We start from the raw sequence: 21595 nt of genomic DNA, 5'->3' as shown, positions 1-21595 counted from the left end.
TTTTATTATTTCCCTCAATCCATGAAAATTCTCTAATTTCATGAATTTTCCCTAAAACCATGAAAATTCCCTGATTTCATGAATTTTTCCTAAACCCACGAAAAATATTATAAAATCAAGAAAACTCGTGGGACCGGGCCCTAGCCTGCCGGTCATGCTCTAGCTGGTCCCACACACCTCTTATTTTATTATTATTATTTTTTTTGCTTTCCTCATTCCATGAAAACTCTCTGATTTCAACAAAATACTTTGGTTTCAACAAATCTCTTTGATTTTATGAAAATTCCCTAAAATCATGAAAATTACATAAAATTGGAAAGAGTGCCCTGGGACCGTTCTCGTTGGCCGGCCATGCCTTGACCATTGTCGGTCCCACACTCCATCATTCCTATTTTATTATTATTTTATTTCTCTCATCTCATGGAAGTTCCCTAATTTTATGAAACTCTCCAGTTTCATGGAATTTCCCTCAATTCAGAGAAAATACATAAAATTACATAAAACTGGGAAAGTGTGGGACCGTGCTTGTCAGCCGGCCGGCCATGCCCTAGCTGTGGCCGGTCCCACACCTTGCAATTCCCTGTTTTATTTATTATTTTTCATCATCTCATGTATTTTTCCTAGTTTCAGCAAAACCCTGGATTCTGCATATTTTCTCAAAATGATGCTCGAACGCACACCAGAAAATATCGAAACCCTCAGAACTGAGACACGAACATCATGGTGACACGGTCCCATACCCTTTACCGACCAAGGGTGACCCTAAGGCTTGCAAATGGCCGGTCCCAAGTATTTTAGTTATTTTAACCTAATTTGCTCAATTGCTCGTATTAGGTTCGAACTCTTTTCAAACAATCAGGGGTTCGCTCAAACGACCATCAATTGGTCCCATGACTACCAAGTGCCGGTCTCATGACCTCTTGGTCGGTCCCTCATCTTTTCACGGCTAGGTTTTATTATCTACCGCTCACACGAGCATTATTTTAATAAATGATTAAACTAGCATTTAATCATTCTTTCACCAACTGGTCCTCAAGAGACTTTGGTATTTTGCTCATTCGATCATCTGGGCGTTACATGGTGGACTCATCATCCCATGTGGCCGGCCCATGCTTCACTCTGCAGTTGATTTTCAATAAATCATCAATTCATTAAAATTAGGGTTTTGAATCCAGAATTCTGCAAAAACATGATTCTGAGTAGATTCGAATACTGATAATTTTATGTTGATTCCATGATCAACATTTTTATTTATTATACTCGGCTCAGCAGTCAGTATCTTAAATTAATATTTTATTTGGTCCTGCTACCAACAATTCATCAAACGAGCAATATTTGCTCAGACTAGCAATATTTGCTCAAACCGGCAATATTTGCTCAGATTAAAGAATATTGGTTCAACTATCATTATTTAACAACTCAGCAAATACGGTTTGCTCAAGTTATCAATATGACAATGCTACTTTTCCTCAGCAGGCATGTTCAATCCATGAGTCTCAGAACATTTGCAAATTATGTTCAACTCAGCAATACAAGGAGTCATCGTTCCATAAAGTCAGCAACTGACTCCACAATCACGAGACATCAGTCGTGTCACATGGGGGGATATTAACTAGGGTTTTGGTCTGGAGGTCTACGACATGTGTGTCTAAACACATAACGAGAATGTGAGCAAGTCGTGCAATCAGTTGGAAGAGTCGGCAAAGTAGTGGGTGGAAAATTAACCACGTCTCCGCACGATGAGTAACTGGTTTTGACATGATTTCCCACTTCCCCACTCTCTGACTCCAGCAACTGTCACACTTCATGGGATCATGGTGTTTTCAATTTAGCAATATAAAATACCTCTGAATCATGATTGAACGGGATTCGAACATTCGTTTACACAAGAATTTCTCGACAAGTTCATACAGACAACCTTTCGTCTACACGAACTCATCGTCTGAGCAATCTCTCTCAACTGAGTAAATTCAATCATTCAGAACATTCCTACGCTAAATTCACAACACACCTAGAATCTCAGATCACCATTGATATCACATATTTCTTAGATTCCCTCCTACGGATCAACCCATCTTCTCTTGTGACCGAATTGACTCTGGAACGACCATTGTCTTGGTTTAGGCCGGGGTCTTAAAAATTTATCTCTCAAACTTAAAGCATTTCCTTCTTGCAGTGGATCTATGTGAGGTTTAACATTTCGCTCGGTTCAAGGAGTCTCCACACGGCCGTCTCCTCAATTCCGTAAAAACCAGCAAATCGTTTTTCCCCATCTACAGGGATGGATCAAAAGGTGGCCACAACTATGAAAATTGGTTGGCTGCAATCATGATCCTTGACATGGGGAGTGTGGTGGCACGACCCTTGGAAAGAAGGAGTGGAGGCTACGGCACGATCCTCGGCAAGGAAGAGCGGCGACTTCGACACGATTCTTGGAAAGGAGGAGTGGCGGCTACGACACGATCCTTGGAAAGAAGGAGCGGCGGCTACTACACGATCCTCGACAGGAGGGAACGACGTCCACCAGCACGAACCTTCGCAGGAAGGAGGCGTTGAAGCGGCTTCAGCTCTTGGAGACGACGTTGAAACTTATGGAGCAAAACGTTGAAGCTTCGACTTCGGATCATGGAGAAGCTTATGCAGAGAACGATGAAGCGGAGTGGCTGCTGGAGCGAACACTGAAGCGGATCGGCTGCTGGAGAACGTTGAAGCGGAGCGGCTGCTGGAGCGAACGTTGAAGCGGAGCCGCTGCTGGAGAACGTTGAAGCGGAGCGACTTCTGGAGAGAGCGTTGAAGCGGCTCCTGCAGAGAGAAACGTCGAAGCGGCTCTTGGAGAAAACTCCAGTGAGGGCGCTATTAACCCTTGACTTCGAAAAACGACTTGATACGATATGGCATATGGGAAGACGGCACGAATAGTGCTGGTCGACTAGTCATGTTTTCTCTCATGGTAAAGAATACGCTTCTTCTGTTTGATTTTCCCTTGCAACTTTCAGAGCCTCGAGGGTTACAATGTTGAAGTCGGAGGCCGCGTCAATCAGTGTGCTGTCAAACTCGACATCCTTCAAGTGAACATTGGTTATGAGTCCCCAGTTTCATCTATCAATCTTGCTTCCCAAGAGAGGTTGGGGTTTGGGAACGGCTTCCCTGGATGAAAACATCTTCTTTCCTGATGCAGTGCGGTTGAGGGCTACAAATATGTCTTGACGCTGCGTATTGGAGAAATATAGAATCTCACATAAATGTTTCATCATAGACTGCACGATTTTGTGGGCGAAGTCCCAGAAATCATGCAGCTCCTGGCGGGAAGAGGGTCTCTGTGAACTCAGGAGGGTTGTTGATTTTCTTTGCCTCGATTTTGGAGAGGCCATTCCTGATCTTCACGTGTGATGAAATTGGATTGTTGATTCTCTTCTGCCGGGCGTTTAAGAGCAACGCGAGCCTCTTCATCTATAAACGTGCGTCATGTTGAAGTTCCTGCGCCGGCTGTTAAAAGTATTCCTTGTCAGCTCCATCTGGGGTTGACGTGACTCTTGTGGTGGCCACTCCGTTAGTGTCTTGAGGAAAATAGGTATCTCTTTATGAGTTGTAGCCATGTCTGTCTGAGTCTTACGAGATCCTTTTGTCTTACCATCAAATCAACAGTGGTAAGAGGAGGTCGGCTTCTTCTAGCTCCCCCAATCTCTCGTCCTGATGGTGGAGTAGCAACGGTTCTGGTGACGGTGGTGTAACACCTAAAGGAACGCTTTCCGCGCCGCTGGTGTTGGTAGGTGCGTAGTAATGCCACTGGAAGGAGTGTTAGTACCGGGGATGGTTTCGGCGCTGGTGTTCTCAGGGCTTGTTGGTGATCCGGACCTGAGTTCTACCATCTTGAGATCGAAATTGAAAGATGAAATCAGGAATTGGAAATTGATATTGTAACTGAGAGATTCATCTCCCACTGTGGTCGCCAATTGTTTGAGGGTGAAAACGGTTTCTGCTGATTTCGGTAATTTCGTGTGTGTGGGTGAGAAACGATTCTAAACTCTAAACAATGTACTGCACGGGAGTACTTTAGATTCAAGAGATCAATCTGTATAAATCCGGCCTAAACTAAGAAATGGTCGTTCCAGACTTGCTTCGGTCACAAAGTGAAGGAGAAGGGTTGGTCTTAGGGAGGGAAGCAAAGAGAGTGTTGAAGCCAGAATAGTTGATTCTGAAAGGTGTAGTTGTTTTACGACTTGTATCAGAAGGTAAAGCTGGTCAGCCAAGATGGAAATCTACCAGGTGATTTCTGAGTGTTGTAGTGTTCTCCTCACCAAAACTTGTTGTTTGGTGGAAATAGGTGAAACCTATTTATACAAGTCGTAATAAAACGTACCATGGCTTCGTACGAAGTGGAAGTGGTTGAGTGGTGAAAGAGAGTGGTAACGGGTAACGCCTGGAATTGATGTTTTCATAATCAGGATACGTTTAACCACTTATTTCTTTCCATTACTAACCGCCACACCTTTATGACACTTTCTTGTAACGGGCGTACTGCACGCCGCACGCTGTAAATCGCCAGACCAATACACTGATGAGCATCCCCCAGTTTATGACATGTTTTTATGTCTCGAATGTTTTGATGGAAAAAGTGTAGCATGTTGCTAGAGTATGGAAAGTTAAGATTGAGAGGTTCGCCGATTCGGTGGCGACCTTTGACGGTCGAGATTTGCATCTCAAGAGGAAGGGTAGATGTTGATCATGGCTACCCTCTGTTGGCAGCCGGCGGAGTGGTCGCAGCGTGGCTTGTGCATTCTCTTAGCGTGGCCAATTAGAGATTGGTGCCATGACCAAAGAATTGGCATCGTAGCCAAGAGTGTGTCGTGGCCAAGAATTCGCAGCGTAGACAAATTAGGGTTTGGTGTCGTGACCAAATAATTGGCATCGTAGCAAAGAGGTTGCCACAAGTCGTTTGGTTTGGTGGCAAGCTTGTACGGCTGAGATCTGCATCTCGGGAGGAAGAGTAGCTGTCGATCGTGGCTACCTTCCGTTTGGCAGCCAGCGGCATGATAACATGGCCCACATGCTCGTGCATACTTTAGGCGCAGCCAATTTAGGGTTTTGGCATAAACCGTGGAATTTGGCATTGTGACCCGAAGTTGCCACAAGTTTGGTGGGGAACTTGTACGGCTGAGATCTGCATCTCAGGAGGAAGGGTATCCGTTGATCGTGGCTACCTTTCGTTTGGCGGCCAGCGGCATGGTGGCATGTCCGGCATGCTCGTGCATACTTTAGGCGCGGCCAAATTAGGGTTTTGGCATAAACCGTGGAATTTGGCATTGCGACCAAAAGTTACTACAAGTTTGATGGCGAACTTGTACGTCTGAGATCTGCATCTCAGGTGGAAGGGTAGCCGTTGAGCGTGGCTACCTTTCGTTGGCGCCTGGTGTGGCTGGCATGGCTCACGCATGCCTTTGGCACAGTGGTGTGACCAAATTAGGGTTTGGCGGATCAAACCAAGGAATTTGGCGTTGTGGCCAAATTTTTTCCAGAGGTCGGTTTGGTGGCGAACTTGGACAGCTGAGATCTGCATCTCAGTTGGAAGGGTAGTCGTTGATCGTGGTTACCTTTCGTTGGCGCATGGTGTGGCTGGCATGGCTCGCGCATGCCTTTGGCACAGTGGCGTTACCAAATTAGGGTTTGGCGGCACAAACCAAGGAATTTGGCTTTGTGGCCAAAAGTTTGCCAGAGGTCGGTTTGGTGGCGAACTTGGACGGCTGAGATCTGCATCTCAAGAGGAAGGGTAGCCGTCGATCGTGTCTACCTTTCGGTGGCGCCTGGTGTGGCTGGCATGGGTCGCGCATGCCTTTGGCACAGTGGCGTGACCAAACTAGGGTTTGGCGGCACAAACCAAGGAATTTGGCGTTGTGGCCAAAAGTTTGCCAGACGTCGGTTTGGTGGCGAACTTGGACGGCCGAGATCTGCATCTCAAGAAGAAGGGTAGTCGTTGATTATGGCTACCTTCCGTTGGCGCCTGGTGTGGATGGCATGGCTCGCGCATACCTTTGGCACAGTGGCGTGACCAAATTAGGGTTTGGCGACACAAACCAAGGAATTTGGCATTGTGGCCAAAAGTTTGCCAGAAGTCGGTTTGGTGGCGAACTTGGACGGTCGAGATCTGCATCTCAGGAGGAAGGGTAGCCATCGAGCGTGACTACCTTTCTTTGGCGCCTGGTGTGGCTGGCATGGCTCGCGGATGCCTTTGGCACAGTGGCGTGACCAAATTAGGGTTTGGCGCCACAAACCAAGGAATTTTGCGTTATGGCCAAAAGTTTGCCAGAGGTCGGTTTGGTGGCGAACTTGGACGACCGATATCTGCATCTCAGGAGGAATGGTAGCCGTCGATCGTGGATACCTGTTGTTGGCGCCTGGTGTGGCTGGCATGGCTCGCGCATGCCTTTGGCACAGTGGCGTGACCAAATTAGGGTTTGGCGGCACAAACCAAGGAATTTGGCGTGGTGGCCAAAAGTTTGCCAGAGGTCGGTCTGGTGGCGAACTTGGACGGCCGAGATCTGCATCTCAGGAGGAAGGGTAGCCGTCGATTATGGCTACCTTCTGCTGGCGCCTGGTGTGGCTGGCATGGCTTGCGCATGCCTTTGGCACAGTGTAGATGGCATGAGCGAAGAAGATGCCAGCCAATATTAAGGGTTCTGCCGTGGAACATAGCATATATATATTAAAAAAAAGGTACCTTGGTAAATTTCTCGTAGACATATTGAAAGGCTTAATAAATGTGCTAGTGGAGATATTGTTACTCATGGCTCCGTTTCCTTACAAAGTGACGTCACGTCATACTAAGGTTTTACGATTTTAACCCTAAACTAAAAGCCACCATCAACAGTTAGTTACAAATTGATAAAACTAGATTGTGTAGAATAAACCATAAAAATACTTACAAATTGTTGAAGGGCCATGGTAAAGTGGCTAGCGTTCAAATCCATTGTTGGATAGGTATAAAAGCAACTATAGTATCTAGGATGATTTCGTGCCTATCATTGATTTGTTGAAGACTTATTCTCTCCGGGTTCCCATAATCTTGCCTAAATTTTTTATATATCTTCGCCTAAAAGGTCTAGGACGAGGAGTGATCTAAAACTTGACTTTCGGCGTACCATGCTTTGGTGATTGCCGAATTTTCGGCGGAGTCAGACGATGCCATTTCTTGTATGTGGGGGTATGAAATGAGTAGTTGTGGAATATATGGAGTAGAGGCGAATAAAATGATCAAGTTTGAGGAAATTGGGTCCAAAGATGTGGTCTCTATATATAGACAAAGACCCCAACGACTAGTTTTCTCGAAAAAAAAAGTGAAATAATTTATCACAATTGGTATTCTCGTATGTCCAAAAAACCCGATTATGATTTTATGCACAAAATAATCGGTCTTCATGTTTGGAAACATAAACCGATCGTGCACCTGTAAAAATTGGAATTTTTTCCGACAGTAATCGGTTTATGTATTTGCACATGTAATCCGATTCTGACTAGAAAAAGATACAGAAAAACTGCATTTCTAAGCTTGAAAAATCCGATTATACTAACACCCACATAAACTGATTCCATGATGAAGCCACAATAATCGGTTTATAGGTGGAGTCGTATAGCCCGATTGTTTGCTTGTATTTGCAGAACAAAATATGAAGCATGCATAAATTTGTTTTTCCATAAACCCATTACACATACAGTTATAATTAAAAGATAAAGTGCATCAAGTTCTTAAACCATAATCATCCAAAAAATACACCATCCAAACCACTAAAAGTCTTTAAGGAAAACTTAGCACTAATTATAATATATAGAAGAGAGCATCCATATCAGGAGCAGCAGAAGCTGCAATCAGGTTTTTTTGACATACGAAATGTCTTGAGCTGCAACCATTTCTTCAAACAGACCATCCAAATGTCTGTCGCATGCACTTCCGGCTGAAATCGCATCCCTCCTTCTCCTCGCAAACTTGATGAGCTCAACAAGCTCTTCTAGTGAAAGCTTATCTGCCAGTGCGAGGGCTTGCTCAAGATTGGTCTCACGACCATAGGCGAACTTGTAGAGCCTTCTGTGTGAATTATAGTGAATAAAATGCTAGGTGGCCGAAGCCCATATCTAAAAAAAAAAAAATCTAGTTCAACAATCGGCACGTATGACAACATATGTAATCCGATTCTAAACTTAAAAATATACAGGAATTTCGAACCTCACGAATCGGTTTATGTGATACACATATAAAAATCGACTGTGAAATAGAATCTGAAGAGACGACTTCACAATCGGTGCATTACCACGTAAATAAAAACCTATTGTAGGAGCGATGAGTTCAAAAAAAATACTACCTGATAGGTGTCTAAAACACCTTCATTTATTATCTATTGTTTATGCTTTCTTTGCTACTTTTCGTGTGAATTATGTATCTTATGTATACTTGAGTGTTTAGGTACTTGGAGTCATTATGAGCAAAAGAAGGAAAAATCATTCAATTGGAGCTGAAAGGAGCAAAGTCGTCACTTCGTAGGCGACTGATATTTGGAGCCTGCTAAAGTTGCAAGGAGGAAGTGAAGAATGAACTGTCAGTTCCCCGCAACTGACAGTGGAGCAAGAAAGCGAATGGAGTGTCAGTTATCTGGAATAGACAGGCCAAGTTATTTGAGGTGGCCCTCATCCAGTAGAGCAGGGTGGCAATATAAATTTCAATCATTAGAACCCTACAATCGGGAATAGTCTTCTTTATTACACCTGAAATAGAGAAAGAAACTAAGAAGGCATGGCGGCAAGGGAAATTCAGAGGGGGAAGAGAGATTTTGAGATCAGAGAAAAGAAGATTGAGAAGATGATGCTGCTATGGATCGATATAGATGGGTCTGTGGTGTTTGATGGCTATACTATTCAGATGAGAGAGATCGAGATGATGTTTTGCTGTTGATTCAAGGAATTTTGAGAAGATGATGGAGATGAAGGTATAGATTCGGTTATGGAACTGAAATCAGAAGAACCCAGAGAAGGGATTATTGATGTTCTCAGTTAATGAAGGGTACATGTTGATAGAGTCTGGTGGTGATATTCTTAGCTATCTGAGATCCATTTGAGCAGATGGGTTTGTCGGAAATTAGAAGATGAGTTTTGCAGTATGAGCTCGAATTTGCAGGGAGGAAGATAGATGCAGTTACGGGTTGTAATGATGTGGAGTTTTGGGTTCTGTTTGCAGTGAAGACAGGAATTGGAGATGGTTGCTTATGCTCAAGTCGAAACTGCTGCTGTCCATTGATTGAGAAAACAAGACAAGAAAATGGGTTTATGACGATTGCAAGTGGCACCTGGAGTTGGAATTATGAAGCAATGATGCTGGGGTTGTTAGAGAGTCTTCATGAGACAAGGCTTGTAATTCAGGGTCGTTGGCTGAGTTGCAGTTGGTGCATGTGGAGTGATGGTGTCGATGCTGCAATTGGAGTAATGAAAGTATGGAGAATATGTTGATGCAGGTGCAGTTCTGTTGTGAAGCGAAGAATGTGAGTTGAAAAGGATGATGATGTTGTTGCTACTGCAAAGAAGCTGGATTTGAGGTTATGAGCTTAGTCTTGGATCTGCAATGGACTAAGACAGAAGTTGAAGGTGTGAATTGCAATGGTGGCTTTGATGGTGCTGGTATTGAACTGCATATGGAACACGGGTTTTGACTGAAGTGATGGCTGGAAGAATGTTGCATGGATTATGAATGGCTGTGTAGAGCTGGAGGTTATTGCAGTTGCAAGGCAGAAGTTGAGATGATTTTGGTTCAGGTGGTGTTGGTTTGGGTCTGTAATGCACAATGGTTGTGTTGGTGACAGAAGGAACTGGTGGGATCAAAAGGTTGCAGTTACATAGGTTGGAGTGATGTTGCTGTGCAAATGGCTTGAGTCTGAGATGCAATTACCAGGAAGTGGTTATGTTACAGGAACTGGTAATGGTTTGTTGGTGAATGTTAGAAATGGGTACAAGCTGAAGTGGATGGACATTGCATGGAAGCTAGAACAGTAAAATTGAGTTGGTTATTGAGGTGTTTCTGTGACAATACATGAGCTCATGGCAAAGAATTAGACCCAAGTTAAAGAAACTGGAACTGCAGGTGATGCTGCAATGAGGCTGTTGCAGGTGATTGTGGAGTTCCTGGTAATGTTCTGGTGTTGTTTCTATAGGTGCTGCAAGAAAGTCATGGAGAGAATTGAATGGGCTGGAGTTGATTGTCAGTTCTACAAGACTGACAAGCTTAACAATTGAATGGGATTATGGGCTTTGTAAGGCCTGAGTAGTAGTTGTGCATATGGGGATGTGATATGGGCCATATGGTCGGTATTCTGAAAACTTAGTCTGGGGGTATAAAAGAAAACCCTTCTCTACACAAGAGGGGATATCTTATTATCTTCTTCTTTGTTCTAGGGTTTAGACATGGAAACTCTTCTCTTTATCCTTGTTATGAACTCCATTAACATGAGCTAGTTTTTATTATTGGTTAAGGAATAAGTTAAATTTCCAAACATGGGTTTTGTTCAATAAATTAGTTTTGTCTCACAATTATCGATTATGATTCACTAGAAATAACGCATGTATGATTGATTGTTAGTTTCATCAAGTTGCAAATTGGTAGAACTCGTAATCATATCTATTGCTAGTTTATGGTTTATTATACGTAAACGTGATACACCTTGAATACAAGTAGCGTAATTGTGATTATTGCTTGTAGTGATACATCCTAGTAGTCACATGTGAGTCATAACCTTTGTTAAATCGGATTAGTGCTTTTACACGTTCGATTGCTTTGATTGGCCTGATTTCATAAAACTTAGTGCATCTAGGGAATTAAACTTGATAGTGCTTTTACACGTTAGGTTGTTCTCTTAGGTAGAATTCATTTTCGCATCTTTTAATGTGTTTGTTGATGATAAGAGGAAATTAGCGGGATATTCTTGCGATCAAGGTATCCTATGGCCTTTGATAAAAATTGAGATTAAATATCAATTCTAGTTATTGTTGAAAAACATGTTTGTGGATGAAAACAGATCCTTAATCAATTTCTTTCATCTTGATTTGCGTGTTTGCTTCGCTTTATTTGTTTTGTTTGCTTTTATTTTACTTTTATATTATAAAAATCAGAAAATCCCCCCATTATTTTATATAGGAAACCGGAACATATTGACAACCCAAGACCTCTGTGTGGGAACGAACTCTTTCTTATCACATACTATATTTATATCTAGTTGAGCGAGAAAGTGAATTATATTTGCACGGCTGACAACCGATCAAATTTTGGCGCCGTTGCCTTTTTGGTTTATTATTTTCTTGTTTTTAGTTTTGTTTTATTTTCTGGTTTTTAACCTTGTTTTGAGAATCGTGTTTCAGGTACTTATTTCTCATGGATGGAGCATATTGGAACAATGGATACGGTTTCCAACAATCTCAACAACATGACAACTTCCAACAATTCCAAGGGTATAATCAAAACCAGTTCATTGGCTATGACCAATATTCCATGGATCCTTATGGTTTTCCTCAACAACCTTATGGCGGGTATGTGTGTGAACAACCACAAGGATTGGAGGATTCTTATGCTCGTGAACAACAAGTCTCTAACTTGTTAGACAACTTTTCCAACTTTTTACGACAAGAGTTTCAAAAAGATAAAGAGGCTACAAACGAGCAACTCCAAGAACTTCTTGAAGGTATGGCTATCTTACGAAGAAGCATTGATGAATACAAGGAAGAAAGGTATGAAGAAGAATTTTGTTTTCAAAGCAATAATTATTCTAATGTGCCTGTGGTGTGTGATGAATATTTGATTGATGCTAATGTTGAAAAAGACCAACCTTTGGGGACTTTCGTTGATAATTGTGTAGCTAACTCAACTCTTGATCTTAATAATGATCATTCGCCTATTCAAAAGGATGAGTTTGAGGTTAGCAACACTAAATTCAGCGACAACCAATCTTATGTTAGCTATGAAATTGACGATGATTATGAAGATACGTCGTTTGAAGAAACTCATGGTGACATTATCCAAAGGTGTACAATGGAATTCTGGGATCAAGATGAAGATGAAAAGGACTATGATGACACTTGTGTAGATTACTCAAGCATTGATCTTAATAATGACCAAGAGCATATTCAAAGGGTGGAGCTTGAGGATGCTGCATTTTTGAGTGTTCTAAAAAAGTTTCTTATAATAAAATTTGGATCCGCAAAAGAGTATGTGCCTTGCAACAAAGGGGAGTGTGTTGAGAATGAAACCGATATGACCAATATTGTGGAAGACCCAATTGAGCTTGCAAAGGATTGTAATGAAGATGTTGATGTCGAGAGTTTGGTTAAGGCAGAAACGGAAGAAGAATGGTTGCAAGGTTTGATAGAGGACCATGATATGCAAGAGGTGAATAGTTCACTTGAATTTTTCAAGGATGAAGAGGATTCCGTGCTACAAGAGATTGTGCAAGGTTTGTCTAACCCTTTGCCTATTGTTTCTTCTCCTTTACCTCTTATTGGTTTGAATGTATGTGCTTCGAGAATATTGTTGAATGACTTTGTTTCTCGATTTCCGCCATTAGAGATACTTGATTCTCATACTATGCAGGTCTTGGAACAAGAAACCGTGGAAGTACCCGATTTCTATGTTCTTTATACACTTCCAAGTGTGGACAAGAATAAGTGTGGGGGAAACTTCTATTGGGCTATAACTTCACTTTTGCTTTATTATACTAATGTTTGTGTGAAGTTACTATTTGCAAAACAGGTTAAATGGAAGGATCCCCAACTTTTCAGATTATTAGTGTATGGGGAATTCGTCTTGCAAGTCGGGTGACGACTTTAAACCAAGCGTTAAATGGGAGGCAACCCATAAGATGAGTATTTCTTGTCTTGTATTTATTTATTGTCTTGTTTTTAGCTTTTTCTTGTCTCGTATTCACTTTTTCTGATTTCTTGTCGCATATCATTATAAGATTTCTCACCGTGACTTTCTTTGGACGATTCAATTTACATTGAGGACAATGTAAAGTTTAAGTGTGGGGGAGTGGTTAAGCTTGCATTGTAAATTTTTCATGATTTTTCAACTTTTTTGTAAATTAGTGCATGAATGACTCCAACTTGTAGTTAGTTTAGAGTCACATAGTATACATGTCGCTTAGATTACATCGAAATTCTCATAAGAGTGACTGAACTTAGAGATGACAGAGAACATGATCGGGTTTCTTACTTGTATGAGAGTTAAAGTTGGATTTAACCATGCCAGTGGCAAATGAGGTGCAGATTGAATTCGGTATTATAGTAGTGGTCCCCTATAGTGGAGACTACCTATTGTTACATCATGTGAGGCACCGACCTTCATTTTTTGTACCTGTCTAAATATGTGCTTTTAGAGTGTGTGTCACCGTATGTAAACTCCGGGTAGAATGGTGAGCTACCCAACCTCCCACCAATAGAAGCACTATTTTGATCTCTTCGGTGCTATTTTATCAATCATGAATGGTGACATCGAATTGCTAACTTACATATCACTTGTAATCTTGTTCGCAATTAGCACCATCCACTTTATCTCTCTCTACACCAACAGGTCCATAGAAACATCATCATCAACAACAAGAGGAGCATCACAAATTCGAAGGAAAGTTGAAGACGTTCAAGGTTTACAAGCAACATTACAGAAATGAGCAGAATTCAGATTCAAGTAAAGCAACAAGACAAGGAGCAGAATTTTTACAAGTTGAAGACTTTATGTACAAGAGCGAAGATTATCAAGATGAGAGTTCAAGGAGTTTATGATATCGAGACATACAAGTTGTGAAGAATCAAACGGTAAAGTACTTACACCATGGCCTTTGTACTTGCATTTTTTTTATTTTATCATATTTGTATATTATTTTATCTTGTTCCGAAAAAAAAAAAAAAAAACTTGGGACATGGTCATTTTATGCTAAGTCCCTTGTCAAAAAAAAAAAGAAAAAAAAATGAAAAAAGAGACAAGAGAAAATTTTGTTGGGTTTATTATTCGTTTTACTATTTTGTTTTTTTTATTTTGTATTTGTTTTATTTTTCTTGTCTCAAAAAAAAAGAAAAAGAAAGAAAAAAGAAAAGAAAAAAAAAAAAAAAAAGAAGAAGAAAAAAAAAGAGACAAGAAAAATCCTTTGTATCATATTTTGGGTTTTGTATAGTTCGTTTTTAGTTTTGTATTCTTTCAATAAAGCCAATGGAAAGAAGGAATATCCACAATGAAGCTTCAAGCAACAAGGAGTTAGAGGAAAGAATCACATTGTCAAGATTCTACGAAGTTCAAGAGTTATCATCGACAGTTGAAGACCGAAGACGAAGATGAAGACAAGGATTAAAGACCGAAGACGTTTCTATGGATGCTGTGAGAGTGGTGCTAACTGCACGCCGAACGGATAACGCGGTAAGTAAGCATATTCCCACCTTCGTTAAGTGGTTGATTTCCTTTCTTAGAGATCGTCAGAAAAAAGGGTTTTCGAAATAAATAAAAGATGTTGGTTTTCAAAACAACTCGGAGGGTTTGGCCTTCCTAGTATTCAATGTGTCACATGATTCTCTTTTCATTCCTACCTGGACACATGTGTGACCCATAAAAAGCTGTTTATTATTGAGAGCAACTTCATAAAACCCTTTCTTGTGAGGCAGAGTCGAGACTTTTGATCACTTCGAACCCGAATTTCTTTCGATAAGGGATGGTTATTTCTCTCTCAACTTTTAAGGATGAGATTGTGTTCATATATGTGTCTAACTTCTTATGACTAGTGTGCAAGATCTCTATGTCTTCTTAGCACGTTGGATGCTATCATTACGGAGAACTAATAAGTTGGAAAAGTAGGTTTTGTGGGTATATCTCTAGTAAAACCTCACGAGACTAGAACTCGTCCACTAGGGACACCTAGGGGTTTAAAGGCATGTTATACATGCTAAGTGTGACCGTAGCCTCGACGACATGGAGTTGTATGTATGTTTTAAAAGTGTTTTGTTTGATTTGCTCGAGGACTAGCAAAGTCTAAGTGTGGGGGAATTTGATAGGTATCTAAAACACCTTCATTTATTATCTATTGTTTATGCTTTCTTTGATACTTTTCGTGTGAATTATGTATCTTATGTATACTTTTGAGTGTTTAGGTACTTGGAGTAATTATGAGCAAAAGAAGGAAAAATCATTCAATTGGAGCTGAAAGGAGCAAAGTCGTCACTTCGCAGGCGACTGATATTTGGAGCCTGCTAAAGTTGCAAGGAGGAAGTAAAGAATGAACTGTCAGTTCCCCGCAACTGACAGTGGAGCAAGAAAGCGAATGGAGTGTCAGTTATCTGGAACAGACATGCCAAGTTATTTGAGGTGGCCCTTATCCAGTAGAGCAGGGTGGCAATATAAATTTCAATCATTACAACCCTACAATCGGGAATAGTCTTCTTCATTACACCTGAAATAGAGAAAGAAACTAAGAAGGCATGGCGGCAAGGGAAATTCAGAGGGGGAAGAGAGATTTTGAGATCAGAGAAAAGAAGATTGAGAAGATGATGCTGCTATGGATCGATATAGATGGGTCTGTGGTGTTTGATGGCTATACGATTCAGATGAGAGAGATCGAGATGTTGTTTTGCTGTTGATTCAAGGAATTTTGAGAAGATGATGGAGATGAAGGTACAGATGAAGGAATTTTGAATGGGCTGGAGTTGTTTGTCAGTTCTACAAGACTGACAAGCTTAACAATTGAATGGGCTTATGGGCTTTGTAAGGCCTGAGTAGTAGTTGTGCGTATGGGTATGTGATATGGGCCATATGGTCGGTATTCTGAAAACTTAGTCTGGGGGTATAAAAGAAAACCCTTCTCTACACAAGAGGGGATATCTTATTATCTTCTTCTCTACTTTTGTTCTAGGGTTTAGACATGGAAACTCTTCTCTTTATCCTTGCTATGAACTCCATTAACATAAGCTAGTTTTTATTATTGGTTAAGAAATAAGTTGAATTTCCAAACATGGGTTTTGTTCAATAAATTAGTTTTGTCTCACAATTATCGATTATGATTCACTAGAAATATCGCATGTATGATTGATTGTTAGTTTCATCAAGTTGCAAATTGGTAGAACTCGTAATCATATCTATTGCTAGTTTAGGGTTTATTATACGTAAACGTGATACACATTGAATACAAGTAGCATAATTGTGATTATTGCTTGTAGTGATACATCCTAGTAGTCACATGTGAGTCATAACCTTTGTTAAATCGGATTAGTGCTTTTACACGTTCGATTGCTTTGATTGGCCTGATTTCATAAAACTTAGTGCATCTAGGGAATTAAACTTGATAGTGCTTTTACACGTTAGGTTGTTCTCATAGGTAGAATTCATATTCGCATCTTTTAATGTGTTTGTTGATGATAAGAGGAAATTAGCGGGATATTCTTGCGATCAAGGTATCCTAGGGCCTTTGATAAAAATCGATATTAAATATCAATTCTAGTTATTGTTGAAAAACATGTTTGTGGATGAAAACGGATCCTTAATCAATTTCTTTCATCTTGATTTGCGTGTTTGCTTCGCTTTTTTTTTTTTTTTTGATTTTATTTTATTTTTATATTATAAAAATCAGAAAATCCCCCCATTATTTTATATAAGAAACCGGAACATATTGACAACCCAAAACCTCTCTGTGGGAACGAACTCTTTCTTATCACATACTATATTTATATCTAGTTGAGCGAGAAAGTGAATTATATTTGCACGTCTGACAACCGGTCACTACCCAAACTCGGTTTATGCTTATGCACTTATAAATTAATTCTGGTGATGTCATTTCATATTCTGATTTCTACCCATAATCGGTCGATGATAATCATCCTATAAACCGATTCTTCTGCATGCTCTTGATGGACCAACAAAACCCAGAATCGGTTGATACGATATATCAACATAAATCGATTCCTGGTAAATCAGAGATTTTGATTTACCAAAATTGAAGTTTTAAACATGTAAATCAATGAATAAATGTTAATAATAGAATGTGTTAGAGCACTGCTCGGTCGAACTCGCATGCGTTGCTATCTCAAGCATGTTTGTCAATATTAGTGATCAAAACTATAAGTCTTGATTTCTAGTCTAATATTAGCTAAGTCTCGGACTAGGATAAAAGTGTAGTTGAGCTCTAGACTCCGTGGAGATCATCATACAAAGACGAAAAACTACTCAAGGAACTGGTGGAACTTCATCGACTAAAAGGTATGTGGAGACTTGAACTTATCTATCACTCAAAAGTCTATCTACTTTATCTCCTATCTTGAGACAAAATTCGTATTGCTATATAGACTATGATTGTAGACATTTTCTATTTTGAGCCGAGTTTATCTCGCTTATCTATTTCTCAAAATATGTGTTGGTAAGCTTTCGTTTTGGCTAAGTTCATCTTTACCGGTGACAAAAGTCATATTAGTTTCAATTACTTAAAAATCTCTTTGACGAAAAATAGCTTGTGAACAACAACTATATAACGTCCTCTAAGAATGTTTCAATGATTGAAATGAGAGTTTAGAATATAAACTTGAAAGGATATAAACATTGTGTGATAACTCATACATGTGTAAGTCCTTATTCCTTGAACCAAAGTATGCGTACTTTGTTGCTCAGGAAAACCGGAAGTAAAGTCCGCGTACCAGTACGCGCACTGTCGGAAGTTCACATCCCGTGAATTTCTGCTGGAGTTTGTGAATTGAAAACAAACTTATTCCGGGTACTTAAGTCCGCGTACCAATATGCGTACTTAAGTGGATTAGTTTCTAAAAACGATTATTCGTGAAGTTAAACTTATATAAACTAAGGAATGCATACTTGCAAACCGTGTCTATAAAGTTCATGAATTGATTCGAGTGAATCAAATCGTTTTTGCTTCGATTGTGTCTTATATACTTCTATGAGATGTAAGAAATTGAACAACTCTCTAACTAGTTCTCTTGAGTCATTTGAACTAGTTATGGTTAAGATGAATATGGTTAATATGAAAGTGCTCATATGGTTAACCATTTGGTTAACTACTGTTGGACCAACTAAACGTACATGTTTGGGTACGGTTGCACAAACCTAGATAAACGTGCATTTCATTTGTGTGTAACAAGATAAGTTCGATCTAACGGTTGAAAGATATTAACTTGAATCTAATCAAGTTTTAATCTAACGGTGAATATTGAATGTTTTGTTACTAAGCTAACACTGATTCCAAACCCTGATTTGAAAGATTATATAAAGGACAACTCTAGCAACTGGGAAACCTAATCCCCACACCTCCTATGTGATACTAGTTGTATTAGCTAGAGTCGATTCTCTTTTAACCTTAGTTTTCTATCGAGACCCTGTAGGTTAACGACTTGAAGACTTCATTGGGATTGTGAAGCCAGACCCAACTATTTTCTCTGTAGTTGCGTGATCTGATCTTGCTGCTTCTATCGTATTTGAGTACAATCGTAAGATTGGTTTGAGATTAATTTCTCCGATAGGCAAGATAGAAAAGTAGTCACAAGCACCTTCGTCTCATCGTTTGTGATTCAACAATATCTTGTTTCGCTAGTCGATTAAGATTATTGTGAGGTGATCGATAATTCTAGGTTGTTCTTCGGGAATATAAGTCCGGGTTATCAATTGGTTCTTGTTCACCTTGATTTATCCAAAGACCGAACAAAAACTCGTAGGTATTTCCGTGGGAGACAGATTTATCTATTACCGTAGACTTTTCTGTGTGATACAGATTGTTTATTAAAGTCTTCGACTTTGGGTCGTAGCACCTCTTAGTTGTGGGTGAGATCATCTAAGGGAATCAAGTGCGTAGTATCCTGCTGGGATCAGAGACGTAAGGAGCGCAACTGTACCTTGGATCAGTGTCATGAGATTGATTGGGGTTCAACTACAGTCCAGACCGAAGTTAGTTTGCAGTAGGCTAGTGTCTGTAGCGGCTTAATACAGTCTTTGTTCAATCTGGACTAGGTCCCGGGGTTTTTCTGCATTTGCGGTTTCCTCGTTAACAAAACTTCTGATGTCTGTGTTATTTCTTTTCCGCATTATATTTTGTTATATAATTGAAATATCACAGGTTGTGCGTTGAATTGATCAATTAGGAAATCCAACATTTGGTTGTTGATTGAAATTGATTGATCCTTGAACATTGGTCTTTGGTACCGTTCAAGTGATTTCTCTTGTATTCAATTAAACTCGCAAATTTCTATTTGCTTGAGTAAGTATTGAATCGAGAAAGTGAAATATAACTCTTTGATATACTTTTATTAAGATTGAGTCTGACTGTCTAGTTGATTCTCTTAAAAGTATATTGGAGTTTGTCCATACAGATTGCTAAGCGAAATATTGGGTGTGGTTGTTAGACCCCCGCTTTTTCAGAATGAGTTGATGGATATTTACCTTTTCTTGGTTGGATCGGGGATCGTCGGAGAAGAAGATAAAAAAAAATGATTAGGGTTTATGGAATTTGGAAGGATTAGATGAGAATAGAAAGTTTTTTTTGCTTAGGTTTTTATGTTTTTTATTTTTTACTGAAAATGGTAAGGATTATTTATACGGGTTAGTAGAAGGATTATTTTTGGGACTAAATTAGTCTTTTTTTCAAGTTTGACACCCCATAACCATTTATGAAAGGTGGGAGAGGAATTTGGTAGGCCCCAAATAAATGCCCTAGGCCCCAAACTAGGATGGATATAGGCCTATTCCTATGCACATGCCAAACAACTTATTTTTCCACTTTAACACCCACTATGGGTGTGCCAAACATATATGCCCATGTGCCTGGAATAGCAGTTAGGCATACACGACAGAGTCTCTAACAAGCGATAGAGCGTCCATCGCTCGTTGGTCATTCCAGCACCAACGATAGTCACTCCGTCGCTTGCTTTGTTGATCATCGCTCATCAGTTCCTCATCCAACGGCTATAACTTCCCCCCTCTATAAATATCCAGTTTCAAACTCAATTCAACCCACACCAGAATTTCTCAATCTCCAATTCTTTTCATCACTCTTCCAATTCTTCAAAGAGCATGTCTGATAATATGAACATGTTGAGTTCATAGCAAACCAACAGTTTGCCGAAAATCAAAGAGTTGTTAATCGAGCCAATGTGCAAAGTCGAATTAGGAGACGATTAGCAAAATTTACTACTGAGGAAGATGAATGTATTTGTGGGAGTTATGTTTCTTTAACTGAGACTGTATTCGCAGATACATTCCATCCCCAAACATATTGGGATAGATATTTGGAAAATTTCAACAACAAACAATGAACCTCAATAATTGTGACGTTTCAGGGTTGTCTCATCGCTTCACTGTAATGAATAAGGAAATTAGCAAGTATCTTGTTATACTTCGGTAAGAAGGTCCAAACATGAGGGATGGTGAAACCATGATGGAACTTGAACAAAAGTGTCGTGCAGAATATCGTCGCATCAACGGAAAAGACTTCCAATTTGGAAGTTGTTTCGAGATTTTAAGAAGGCTGCCTAAATATAATCCAATATTTATGTTTTAATTTCTTAATTGTCAACTTAAGTCTAAGTTTAAACTAAAATGTACTAAGATTTAAGTTTAAGTCTAAGTTTAATGATATGTTCCAATTTAAGTATTAAGTTTTAATATTTTGTCTTACTTTATTTTAAACTAAAATGTTACTCTAATTAAAATGTAAGATTGAATTAAAAATAGAATTAAGCTTAATTTTCAACATTACGAGTCAAATTCTCGTATTCATTAAACTTGAAATTTCATTAATAGTCATTTTAGAAGACATAAAACGAAACAATAATAATTTGAAATTTAGACTTTAAAAATAAAAATTTGGGACAATGTTTCTACATCTTGTTTATCTTCTTCATTTCACGAAATTTCCAATCAATGCGCATATGAACGGAGTTTCCTTTGTTTATCTTCTTCTTTGTCTTCAAATTTGTTTTGCCTTGATTTTCCTTGTCTCGGACTTTTCTTTGCCTTTTCTTAGTTGTAGTTTTGATTTGGTTGATATCCAAGACTTGAAGACTTCTTTGCTTTTTACCTATTTATTTATAACTATCGCATATCTTCTTAACAACACCTTCAAGCACTACTCCAGAAAAATCAAGTTGCGTTGCAGAATCAAGTTGGTTTGGGAAGAATTGAAAAAATAAATTAGATTGAGAAAGATAGAAATAGAAAAATTAGATTGGGAAAGAGAGAAAAAAATTTGTGAAAAGAAACTTTTGGTGTTTAAAAATTACCTATTTATAAACAACAAAGAACTAGCCGTTGGCACTAGACATTATATTGAGCTTGATATTCATAGTAGCGCTGGTGATAAAGACTTTATCGCTAGCGTTCATTCGCTAGTGACTCCGTCGCTATGTGGTTTCCCCACAGTGACGCAACTCGTTTACCATGCCGCCTGGTAAGTCAAACAGGTTTTTTTTAACTGTGCATAGGAATAGGCATAATGATACTTATTCTTGAGTTTTTCAGAAATTTCCACTTTCTATATACATAAGCTTCGTCCTCTTTTGTAATCTCTAATTCCGTTTTAGTCCTACTCATAACAACTCGCAGATC

The 21595-nt window shown here is 39.6% G+C and overlaps 1 long non-coding RNA gene across 1 annotated transcript; it reads left to right on the top strand.

The window, feature by feature from the left end:
* Positions 1-14368: 14368 nt before the first annotated feature.
* LOC113361681 lies at positions 14369-16009 on the top strand. Its single transcript, XR_003365262.1, has 2 exons — positions 14369-14428; positions 15154-16009. It is a non-coding gene; the product is annotated as an uncharacterized LOC113361681 (long non-coding RNA).
* The last annotated feature ends 5586 nt before the right edge of the window (positions 16010-21595 follow it).

Source organism: Papaver somniferum, chromosome 3 (genome assembly GCF_003573695.1).
Source record: "Papaver somniferum cultivar HN1 chromosome 3, ASM357369v1, whole genome shotgun sequence".
Taxonomy (NCBI): Eukaryota; Viridiplantae; Streptophyta; class Magnoliopsida; order Ranunculales; family Papaveraceae; genus Papaver; species Papaver somniferum.
This window is presented reverse-complemented; position numbering and strand designations above follow the sequence as displayed.